This window comes from Phalacrocorax carbo, chromosome 9, assembly GCF_963921805.1.
Source record: "Phalacrocorax carbo chromosome 9, bPhaCar2.1, whole genome shotgun sequence".
Classification (NCBI taxonomy): domain Eukaryota; kingdom Metazoa; phylum Chordata; class Aves; order Suliformes; family Phalacrocoracidae; genus Phalacrocorax; species Phalacrocorax carbo.
The window spans coordinates 35,760,605-35,773,036 of NC_087521.1; the positions used below are offsets into that span (position 1 = coordinate 35,760,605).

A 12,432-nucleotide genomic window follows, 5' to 3' on the forward strand; every position below is an offset into this window, starting at 1 on the left:
TGCCTCCATGATATTAAAAATACAAGGGATGAAACGCAATCCAGTCAGCGTGACTTGAATAATTGAACCTAAAGCCCTTCTGAAACACTGCCCTTGGTGCACGCTGGACCTCTGGCCCCACGGCACAGCCCCCAGACCGCTGCCTCTTTGCAAGGTCCTACACAAACGGAGGGACACCACCAGACCTGGTCAGCATTCAATGCTTTCCCATCCAAGGTGAGAGACATCTGCTTGGGCACCTTCCAGCGTGAGCAGAGCTGCTCCAGCAGCAGTCACAGTCCTGATGACTAATTAGAAGAGGTCCGAATAGGTTTACAGGTTGTGGATGGCTGATGACCCCCACTGAGGACCCCGAACCACTGCAGACCCAGCAAGGGGGTACAAGGTCCCTGAGAAGGCACGTAGAGACATGGGGAAGACCTGGCCATGTTGCTGCACGACACCCTGGGGGCACCTGGACCCACATGGACTCATACAATGTCCATGGGGACAGCGCTGGGACAGCACATGGGTAGCCCATGGTGTTTGCCATGCTCCAAGCAGGAGGTGAGACCAGAGACTTCCTGAGGCCCCCTCCAACCTAGATAAGTCATTGACCAGGATATTCTGTCACCAAAATCAGTGTTTGCTCCCTGGAAAGCCCCTGAGGGATCCCAAAAACAACAGGAAAGTGAAGGGAGGTGGCACAAATCCTGGGCAGCTCTCCCCATGGCCACCAGCTCTCACAGCTAACACCTCCCAGCCTGGTGAAAGCCAAAACCACAGCCAGAGACTTCTTCCATAACACACCTTCACAGCACAGGCAATCAATGGCCTGAACTTGATCTGCAAAACCAGCCAGCCCAGTCCTTCACCCCACTCAAGGTGTCATGGACAGAAAACCATCACCTCACACTCTTCATCCAGCTCCTGCCAACATGGGTCAAACTCAAGGGCCGATATAAGCCAAGGAGCCCACGCAACCATAACGCAAGTGAGATAAAACTGCATGATGTGCCGATGGAGCAGGACCTCCAGAGCAGATAAAGAAGCCAAACCCCAACCATGAGGACAAAGCCCAACTTCCTTGTACATGGGGGGCCATGGGTGAGGAAGTCTCCACCATGCAAATGCGATGGTCAGATGTTTTCTGCACACCTTCCTGGGAAGGAGGACGTGTCACCCAACAGATCTGCTCTCCTGCAGCAGCTCAGGGCTCACGGGAACCTTGCTGAGGGGTGGAGAGAAAGCGCCAGCCCAAGACACCTCCCACGGGCAGCTGTGGTCAGAGCAGCAAACAGCACAGCTCCGCTCAAGAGAAACTTTATGGAGATCACGAGAGGTCTGGTTTTGTCAGATAAGAAGAAAGGGCAGGAAATGTCACGAGGTTTACAACCAGCAGATTGAGTCTGTTCACCTCCAGGATGACTAACAAGCTTTGTGCAGCTCCTGGTACGTTCAGGCCACGCTTCAGGGATCCCCAAGGCTGCAGAGAAGAAACACTCCTGATAAACTGCCCCCTAACAGGTACCAGCACTAGGACTGCCCATGCCCCCATAGCGCCTTAGAAAAATGGGCATTGACCATTTCTCCTGGTGCTTTGGTCCTCAGGAGACTCAGACCAAGGTCTTGCTGTCCCTCCATCTCAGATGACTCTTTCAAGAGGCGAAAGGCAGTGAGGATCTGAGGGTTTGGGAGCAGCAACACAGCGAGGAGATGGTGCCCCTGGGTTCCATGAGTCCAAAGTGATCTCCAGGGACACTCAACCTTCCCCCAAAGCCATAAACCTCAACAGGCTGGATGTGGCCCGTACATAAGGAGTCACTAACACTGTATTGACCTGAGAAGATGACTGCAGACACTGGGCACACACTAATCCCCATCAGAATGGTGCAGGTGTGAAACCAAAAGAAGCAGCTTGGGATAAGGTGGTCTCCTCAGTTCAGCCCCCATACGTCTCCTGCCCCACAGTGTCCCCTGCGTGCACAGCCCAGGGCACACAGCCCCAGCCCCACAAGCAGATGATGGATCCTGCACCCATGACACCTGCCTGTTCCTCCCAAAGTCTGGTTGAGAAGAAACACATTGAAATAGAATATAAACTCTTGGAAGGTGATTTCTGCCTTGAAACGGCTCACATGTTGCCTTCTTCCTGCTGACAGCAGCAGGGAGAGCAAGCTGGAGCGCTGGCCCCCCATCCCGACTTGGCTGGCAGTCACCACCCTGCTCTTCTCCAACCCCCGTGGGTGATGGACAACTCACTGCGGGGGTTTTGAGGCAATCCAGCCCAGCCCCAAGGCAAGGCCAAGGCCAAGGCAGCCATGCTACAGCTCGGTTTGGATTCAGCCCTTTAGAAAACCCAAACCCACCTGATGCTGTCAAGGAAAGGGAGGGACAAGCCCAGAGCCCAAAGCTCATCTTGTGCGTGCTTCTCACCCCAGCTCTACCCCAAACTGGGCATCACAGCTGTAACTGTAACAAAGCCCTAATGATGATGCCTGCTAAATGCAGAGACATGCTGGCACCCTCCTGGCACCCCCCGGTGACAGTGGGGTTGTGAAGGCATGTTTCTGGCACCCCATTGCATTCCAGATCCATTCCCCGACTCCCAATTCCTCCTTTACCCTGCTCTCCTCCCTTCACTGCACCTACTCCAAAGCAAAACCAAAGACCAGAAAGGAATTCAATCAATACCGAGCACCTCATATCTGCCGGCAAATGGTGCTTTCTTACCCAAAATGGCCCAAAAAGCACAACTCCTCCAAATTCAGAGTTAGTGCGATGCACTCAGTCTGCAGGAATTCACAGCTACAGGGGGATTTTAAGGTGACCAAAGCCTGAAGCATCCCTTCAGCACAGCCCTCAAGGGGATCAGGCCTCAGGCTTGTGACCTTCGGACGCCTGGCAGTGCTCCCCACGCTGCCATCCCGGGGGGATGCTGCAACAGGTTAAATGCTCTTGTGCCTCACCCAGCTTCAGCTCCCGGTCTCTCCTCTGGGACACGGCTCAGATGGGAGCAGGCAAGAGAGAAAACACACCTTCTCTGTATCCCTGCAGATGCTGACAGGTACATGGGGACACCCTGCCTGTCCCCAGGTCCCCAGGCTGGGGATAAACCCCCCCCAAGCCGTAAGTGTCCCAGTCCCACCATGACTGCTGGTTTTCTACAGCCACGAGGACTCAACGCCATGTTTGGTTATTGGCGAATAAGCCAAGAATGGTTTTTATTAAAAGAGATTCAGCAAACCTGGGTGTCAGCGTTAGCACAAATCCTGCCCTTGCACAAAGCCCAGGGCTGAAGCACTGCTCGCATTCGCTGCAACTTGGCATAAAACCCAAACCACCGGTGAACTCCCTCCCCAGTTCCCATGTCATGGCGGTTTCACAGCCCCGAGGAGGTGCGGGGCCAGGACAGCCCTCTCGGCCACCATGCCGGGGATGCTGCGGGGACCGATCCGGCCCCGGCTGTGCTGTCACCAGAATAGCGCAGGTTTCCCAACACGGCAGGGCTGACACAGAGAGGCACAACAGCACTGAAACAACCCGGCTATAATTAGCACACAAACCCACCCAAACCCTGTCACTATTTTCCCTGAGGTGCCAGCCAGGGGAGCACCAGGGCTGCTGAGCCGCTCCCGCGCGGGCAGGCGGAGGAAAGGGGTTTCTCGGCGCCGACTTACTCTGGGCATCTTCTATAATTAGGTCTGTGTCTCTGCGCAGAGGCGCTGGTGGTGGCACGGGGCACCGACGTCCCCGCGGTCCCCTGTTGCAGCTGGTGGCTCTGCCCGCGGGGACGGACACAGGCAGCTCAGGGAGGCAGCCGAGGCCCCAGCAGGCAGCAGCCAGGCTTTGGGGCTGGGGTCTAGCAGCCCTGGTCTGGAGGATCCTGTAGGCAGCAGCAGGAGGGATGCCGAACAGCATGGCATGGGGTAAAACCAGCACCACAGCGGCGTTTGCAGTGGGAATATTCCACGCTGTGCCAGGGATTTTTCCCCTTTAGGGGGATTGCGTGGGATCCAGGAAGGAGCACTGATGCTCAGGATCCCTGATGAGCTACAAGGCTCCAGCAAGGCTGCTCCTTCCCACCCAAGTCGCTCCCACTTACAAACCCAGCTGCCCAGCCAGGATCTTCCCAGCCAGCAGAGCCGCTCATAGGGAGCATCACGGGAGGGACAGAGCCAACTTTCCTTCCCAAAGCCCCCAGGAAATCAAGCGAGGGTGGGACGATAAACCTGTTAAATGAAGACACCAATTCAGCTAAAGGAGCTTATCCGCCGCAGCAGCACCTCCACCCTGCGCCAGCTGCCAGGGTGCCCTGCCGCGCCAGCTACAGCACTCTGGGGTTCACATCAGCACCCCTGAGAATAACCAACCCCTCCTTGCATCTCAGCAGGCTTTTGGATGCTAGATGAAAGCATCACCCACTACTGGAGACCTCCCGCAATGCCGGTACCCACCGACCACAATCCAGCCATGCCTGGACCTTTCCTTGGATAAACTAATCAGACCGAGTTACAACGATGACGACGGACAACAGGAGAAGAAAATTGCTGCGTGAAAAGCAAGGGAAGGACGAGATAAGGTGAAAACTAATTGTGTTTGGTAGGATAAGCAGGTCTTGGCGCAGCTGCTGGCCAGGAATTTTTGAGGGTTTCTCAACTGCATGCGAATAGCAAGGTGGTGATTTTTTAAGGTTTGGTAGATTGCCATTTCAGGGATCTTTTTTCCCCTCCTCTGAGCCTGTGAAAAATTGGGTTTGGTGTTTAAAGTCCACCATACCTACATGAAATGCAGGAGATGTTTGATTTTAGACTTCAGCCTTGGCACGGCTCTGCCCTCGCACATCCTCGCCCAGCCCAGGGGCTGGCTGCATCCAGCTCCCGCTTCCTCCCAGCCCGCAAAACGCTGGTGATTCGCTTGCACGGCTCTGATCGAAGACACCATTAATTAATCACTGGCCTGACCCAAAGCCCAGACTCGATAAACACCGTCCCAGCAACTTTGGATGGGTTTTGGAGCAAACCCTGTTCCTCCACGGAGCCAAATCCGTGGAGCCTGTCCTTCTCCCCAGCTCCGAGCTGCCTCTGAACGGGGCGAGTGCCAAACGGCTCGTGCCAAGCGTGTGCAGAGAGCTGGGAGAGACAGCCTGCATTTCCCCGCCGCCGTCACGCGCTCCCCCATGAGCAGCAGAAGCAGGAGCCCCCATTTTCACTCCTCCCCATGAGTTTGGGGGGCAAGGCTGCTCCTGCGCTTTAATGGATCAGCTTTGGGGATGTTTGCGCCATGCGTGTTGCGCACAGAAGAGAAAACTAGGCATGAGGAAGGGCCGAAGCTCCACTAGAAGTGAGCAGGTAATAAAACTCTGCAAGAACAAGCACAAAATCCCCTTTGCCCATGAACCACGCTGCACCCCGCGCCCTGCCCTGCAGCGTGGGGTAGCATCTCCCTCCTCCTTTCATCCCATCCCTCCTCCCAGCAGCTGCCGCAGCCCCACAAAGAGACTGAGTAAGAAACCAGAGGGGAAGAAACAGCGAGAAAAGAGTCTGAAAAGCAAAAAAAAATTGAAAACCCACCCTAATCCCTTTGCTCGTTCCTCCCGCTTCTGCGCCGGCTGCGATCGCGCACAGCCGTATCCCGCGCAGCGCTGAAACCCTGGAGGAGTCACGCTGAGAACCGATGCAACTTGTGCCAAATATAGTGCTTTTACCGGAGCAAACACCTTATTTCCAACACAAAACGGGGCAACAGGCCAGTGGGAGGGAGCAGGTGGTGCAGCCCCATGGTCCTCGACAGCAGCACAGGCATCACGAGCATGCTGGCCTCGAGCATCCCGGCACCGACGCGCGGGATGGGGAGGCACGGCCACCCCCAAGCAGCGCTTTTCGGGGGTGCGGGGGGGTCTTTGGGCTCCGGCACTGGCTCACCAGCCCTAATTACTATGGTAACAGCCTGCGCCGGCGCCTGGCTGTCCTCCTTCGGTGACTCACTGGATTTCAAAAGAAGTGCTGCCTCAGATGTCACCGTTTGGAGGCCAAAGCACTACAAGCCCAGCGGGCACATCCACATCTGTGGGGCCACCGGGTGGGAAGGTATTGCCCACCCTTGCAAAATTTGGCTTTTTATGGTGTTTTCTGCTCATGGCCGCCCTGGCGCAGGGTAGAAAGCAGCAGGTTGGCTTGGGGATTAAAAATAATAATAATAATAATTGAGCTTTGTCACCGACTCGCAGCCACCTACCCATGGGAATCCCATTGGGTGCCCTGCTGGGATTGCCTGCTCCGCGTCTCGATAACTCTGGTGCTGCAAGTGGGCTAAAATTGCTCTGGTGGAAAATGATAGCCCCAGTGCCGTGAGGCAGCCCCGTGCCAGACCCTTATGCCCACCCGTTATATTCCCCGCCCCAGGGCCGGCAGTGCCGTGGTATGGCCACTCATCCGAGCCCGCATGCAAAATGTGCCCTGTGGGGCCCCTTCTTGCCTCCACCGGCTGACGGTTGCAAGAAGCCCGGAGAAAATACAACGAGCATCCTTAGCGCCAGTTCGTGCACCGCTGGGAGCAAAACTAGCAGCTCCCAGGGGACATGGGAGAGAGAATGGGCACGTGCTAGCAGTGGGGGGGCCTGTGGGCACCCCCAAGCTGGGGATTTGCCATTTCGGAGGTGAGGCTGACTCCAATTGTCATCCAGGTGATGCTGAGACTGCCAAACTCGTGTCACAGGTGAGCAGCCAGCAGCACACGGTGCCAGCGGCAGAAAGCAGCAGCCCCCACTTCCTCTTGCAAGCAAATGCAAGGCTGAAAATGCCAAAAAATGCACCAAAAGCGGTGCTGAGGGAGCAGCGTGGCTGATGCCTGGCCTCACGAGGCCAACACGGGAGCTAGGGCACGATGGGGCTGAGCCACGTGCCCGTGTACCCCACAGCACGGGGCGAGAAAAGCCCCGTTATAACCCCAGGAGCACCTCAAAACATCCTCCTGGAGAAAGGCTTCACCCTGGGGCTTTCCTGGCAATAATTAATTGAGTCATATTTCAATCCAGCCAGCGGCCATATGGCAGAAAAGAGGATTAAAATCGCATGCTCCAGCTGCATTCAGGGAAATCCAGTTATAAGGAAAAACCCTCCGTGCCTGGCCCCAGCCAGCTGCCAGGGTACGTGCCGCTGCCACCCGCACGGCCCCGGCCCATTTCCCTCTCGTGGCTGGGAAGCACAGGCTTGCTGGTTATTCGGTAATTTGGGAGTGTGGAGGGGAACAGGGAAATAAATAACATAGCGGACCTGCAGCGATCCCCTGCCCTGCAAGGCAGCGGGTGCAGCAGTGGCAGATAATATGTGCTCCAAGTCACTGCCCTTTGGGGTTGTACGCTTTAAGTTCATTAGTAACTCATTAGTAATGGGTGAGGGATTGCTGCGATTCAAGATTTTCCGTAAATATAAATCCATTTTCCACTGAGGAGGCAAGAAAGCAAAAGTTTTTTTGCTGGATTCCCCTCCCGCTGGGGCAAGTGAGCCCTGGACCAGGTTTCCCCGAGCGCATCTTCCTGGTGATTTTCCCAGGGTTACTTGACCCGAAGCGCTCGCCCCACAAACCACCGCTGGGAAAAAAAAAAAATAAGGATTTTGATGGAAATGATGGGGAGAGGGCGGCCGCCGCAGGGATGGCGGGGTGGGGCGCGGGGTGCGCCTCTGCCTTGCATGGCTGTCACCCCCAAATCCGCCCCCCCCCCAAGCCAGGCAGGGGGCAGATCCTGAGGTTGTTACGAGGATTTGGGGTTGGGGAAGTCTCACCCTTCCTTCCCAGGGAGAGAAAAATTAAAAAATGGAAAAAGAACACTACGCCTCATTGATCCGCGGAAAAAGCCTTTCCTGTGGTGGCAAATCAGTTGATTAACTGAGGATCAAACCCTCTAAATCAAACCTTTGTTGGGGAGACTGAACTCTTTGTACCTTTCCCCCGGCTCCCCCGGTGGGACGGAGACCCCCGCGCCCCCCCGCAGGTGCCACCGCCACCCGAGGGTCCCCGTGGGGCGGGGGGGATGCGGGGGTTGGCCCTCGGGGAGCTATTTTTTTGGGGGGGGGTGGGTGGATTTTCTGCTGATTTTGGAGCGGTTCGGGGGCCCGCGGGGGCCGCTGGCAGCGGGTGGCCGGGGCCGGGGACCGCCCTGCCCAGCTCCAGTGTACCCAGTGCTGTCAATCTCAGTCCTCCCAGTGCTCCCAGTGCCCCCAGCCCCGGCCCCCCGCCTTCCCTCCGTGAGCCCGGTGGTACCTGGAGGCGGGCGGTGCTGCCCCGAGTCCCCCGCGGGGCGGGCGGCGGCGGGACGGACGGACGGACGGATGGATCGAGGGATGGATGGAGGGATGGATGGATGGAGGAGGGAGGGACGGAGGGAGGGATGCGGGCTGGAGGCAGGGGGAGGGTGGTCAGCAGCAGCCCCGAGCAGCGAGTCCCCACCCAGCTTTGTCTGCGCTCATCCCTCTGCCTACAGGAAGCGGCTCGGCCCCGACTTCCTCCTCCTCCTCCTCCTCCTCCTCCTCCTGCTCTCTCTCCTCTCCTCTCTCCGAACCCCCGGGGTTTGCAGATCGCTTCTCTCCAGACCCCGCAGCCTCCTGCCCCTCTCCCTGCCTCGGTCCCTCTCCCTGGCTCTGCCCATCCCCACGTCCCTCTCCTGGCCTCTGTCTCCGTCCCTGCCCGTTTCTGCCCCAGTCCCTCCCAGTGCCCCTTGGCCCTGCCCGCCCCTCCATCTGCCCCCCCATCCTGCACCCCACACACGCCAACCCCACAACCCTCACACCCGCTGTACCCCCACCCCGCACCGCCCTGCACCCGTCCCGCACCCTGCACCCATCACATACCCTGCCACCCCCTCTGCCCCTTATCCCGCACCCCACATCCCCCTGCACCCGTCCCGCACCCTGCACCCATCACATACCCTGCCACCCCCTCTGCCCCTTATCCCGCACCCCGCACCCCACATCCCCCTGCACCCGTCCCGCACCCTGCACCCATCACATACCCTGCACCTGCACCCCCTCTGCCCCTTATCCCGCACCCCCCTGCACCCGTCCCACACCCTGTACCCATCACATACCCTGCCACCCCCTCTGCCCCTTACCCTGCACCCCCTCTGCCCCTTATCCTGCACCCCTCACCCCCCTGCACCCATCCCACACCCTGCACCCATCACATACCCTGCACCTGCACCCCCTCTGCCCCTTATCCCGCACCCCCCTGCAGCCATCCTGCACCCTGCACCCATCACATACCCTGCACTGCCATTGCCCCTTACCCTCCACGCCTCACCCCCCTGCACCCATCACATACCCCGCACCCACACTCCCTACAGCCACCCCCTTTGCCCCTTATCCCACACCCTGCACCCCACAACCCCCCTGCATCTATCGCATACCCTGCACCCCCCTGCACCCATCCCGCACCCTGCACCTATCATATACCCTACACCCATCACATACCCTACACCCACACATACCCTTGCACCCACCTTGCACCCCATCGCACACCCTGCACCCCACAGACCCGCACCCACAGCCCCCCTGCACCCCTCCCTGCCCTCTCTTGCCCTCCACACCTCACAGCTCCAAATGCCCCATGCCTGGATCCCCTCTTCCTACCCCCAGACCCCCTAACAGTGACACCTCTGCCCTGGTGTGGGGTCTCCCGACTAAGTGAGCCCCCACCCGCCCCTCCAGCACCCCCAGCCCCCTGTCTGCTCCCTTTGGGTCCTTCCCAGCTCAGAAGTTCCCATCTGAGCCTCTACCTGCCTCTCCAGGGCGCAGATCAGGGGAACACCCAGCGCTCAGTATTTTATATTTTCTTTTTCATCAGTGTGAGCCCACTTGCCCAACGTTTAGGATTTCAGGTGGAAGATTTCAGAAGCACAAGAGAGCTGACAAGCACTGCTTGGGTTTTTATAAGGTGGCCTTTTCCTTTTCTCCATCTGCACCCCGAAATATCTGCAGCCAGCCCAGCTGTGTGCTCATGGCTATACCTTCAGCTCCGCTCTCTGGAGGTCTCAATGGCCCCGTATCACTTATATATATTGAAAGTATATTAATGTGTTCATTGGGCCAGGCTGGGGCAGGGGGCATGGCAGAGGTGGGGGGCAGCATGCCCCCCAAAACACGGCGCTGCAAGCTGTGCCTGCGGCAGCACCACTGGGTCCCACGGGATGCAGCTCCCTGCGGCGGTAGGCACAGGCACCCTGCAAAGGGTGGCAGTGGGACCCCCGGGGCTGGCAGCGATGGGCACGGGGGGCTGTGTGTCACCCCTCCGCTGGCCGAGCTCCGCAGGGTTCCTGGCAGAGAGGCGCTGGCTGCCATGAACCGGGTTTCCCCTCCCATTTCCACAGCGACACTCGATGACTGATTTCCTTCGCTGCCCTGCGAGTGGGACGGAGGAGGTCAGCCCCAGCACGTCACCCTGGCACCCACAGAGCCCACCTGCAGCTGGCCCCAGGGGCCTGGCACCCACCCTGGGCAGCACCCAGCACGGGGCTGGGGCTGGCCCCCCCACCCCGGACACATTGAGCCACCAACCCTGAACACAGCGCAGGGGATGTGCGATGCTGCATTAAATAAAAGCGTTGCACCCAATGATAATTTCAGGGTGCAGAAGGTCCCTGGCCCAAAGAGACACCTGCACATGGGATATTTTTGTATTTATCACCAATTAGTCATCGGCGCCTGATTGGGGTGATGTCAGAGGGTACGTCCAGCAGCACTTGTTTTGAAAGGGCTGGTGAAAGGAGGATGCTCTGCAAAGCCCATGCCTGGGGACAGCCCTTGCTGCATTAACGGCAGGAGAAAGCACCACCCATTTTGATCTGGTGGCAAAATTATATATAAAAAAAGACGATACTACTGCATTTCCTTTTTTTTCAGTGCATTTTGCAGTTGGCTGCATAAAAATGGCATTTGCATGTGTTCGCCCTATGAGTCCCAAGTCTTTGACCTCTCGGGCTGCCGCGAAATGATGGCAGGAGATGCAAAATCTGGACGCGGCGCGACTGGAGATGAAATGGCCCAAGTGCAGCTTTTTTTTTGTGTGTGTGTGAAAGCTTAGATTTGTGAAATGGTAACGCAGAGCAGCGGAAGGGCTGCCAGCACCAGGGAGCATCCCAGGGAAAAGGCCAGCGTGGGTGCAAGGCTGCCTGGGGACACGCCAGGATGGGAACTGGAGGACCTTTCTCCCCCTGGGGACCTCTCCCGTGGTGAGATGAAGAAGCAGTGGGGGGCCAAGCCATCAGATGCCTTCAAATGGAGGAGGATTAATTTAAAAGTGTAGCTGGGGTACTAGTCTTTGCTAAACACAGCCTACTGGGAGGGGAGACCCCTCTCCCTCTCCCCCCATGGGTGGCAGGGCTGGCTCGCTCTGCCGGCTCCTGCAGAAAACCATTCAACATCTGGTTTTAGGAAAATTTAGGGTTTTTATAGGCCAGGGATGAAATCTGGAGGCTATACTTAGTAGCAGACAATGCAGCCCCCCTCCCAGAAGCTGCTCGCCCCGTCGTGCTCCTCCCTCCTGCGTGAAGCAATTAGCTGCCCTGAAAATGTCTGGTGTTAGCGGGGATCAGCAATGAGGCCCCGAGACCCACGGCCGCCCGATGGTCAGCACCCGCCTCACTGAGGACAAGGGCTATTTTTGGAGGACAAAGGGAAATTGCTGGTAATGCGCAATTATTTTCAGAGCCTGTAGAAAAGGCGCAGGGTGCTCCCTGGCACCGCTCCACCACGGGTGCCAAGGGTGCCAGGGGAGGGGGCAGTGGGGATACCCCACACCAGGGGTGCGCAGCCCCACATCTCCACCCCCATCCCTCTCCCAGGGTGTTTGGAGGGGGGGTTGGATGGCAAAGGTGGGCAGGCTCTAGTGCAGGTCCCAGGGATGCCCCAGGCTCCTGAGGGATGTCTGTAGCCTCAGTGGTCCCAGTGTTAGCATGGCACATGGTCGCAACCAGACCTGCAGGATGGTGGCACGTGCTGGGAGAAACCACTCAGGAGGCTTTAGCGATGCTGCTTCCCCAAGGGAGAACAGGCGCTTCACCTTCACCTTCATCTTCTGTAGAAAACTGGGATTTTGCTGCTAATAACAGTGAATTTGTCACATCAGACCGAGCAGATAGCCCTTATCTTCCTTCTCTACTGCTTGTGTCTTTGCCGTTAGGAGCTGCTTAGATGCAAGAGGATCAATACACTCAAGAGCAAGAGCTGCTCGGGTAACAGGGAAGGAGGACATGGAAAGGCTGTGGTTGTTAGTACCTCCCACAGCAGCTTTCCCTGGCTGGAGGAAGTAGGTGCCAGGATCAGCAAACCTGGCAAAATCAAGAAGAGAAGAGCTGGCTAATTATCTTCTGAGGAGTTTAATTAGCGCTAGTGGCATGGGAGATGGGAGGGTGGCCCTGGGTGTTGGAGAAGTGGAAGGCTGCAGCACAAACCCTCTATC

The 12,432-nt window shown here is 57.6% G+C and overlaps 1 protein-coding gene across 2 annotated transcripts in view; it reads right to left on the reverse strand.

Annotated features, from left to right (window-relative positions):
• The window catches only part of GNG2 (G protein subunit gamma 2), a 28,273-nt gene extending 19,709 nt beyond the window's left edge, over positions 1 to 8,564 (reverse strand). The window contains exon 1 of one of the 2 annotated variants that reach the window (XM_064461135.1): positions 8,242 to 8,564. The gene's annotated coding sequence lies outside the window, so the exon portion shown is untranslated. Of the gene's footprint in view, positions 1 to 888; positions 912 to 8,241 lie in introns of those variants that run through there. The other variant, XM_064461136.1, reaches the window with a different exon arrangement.
• Between the last annotated feature and the right edge of the window lie 3,868 nt (positions 8,565 to 12,432).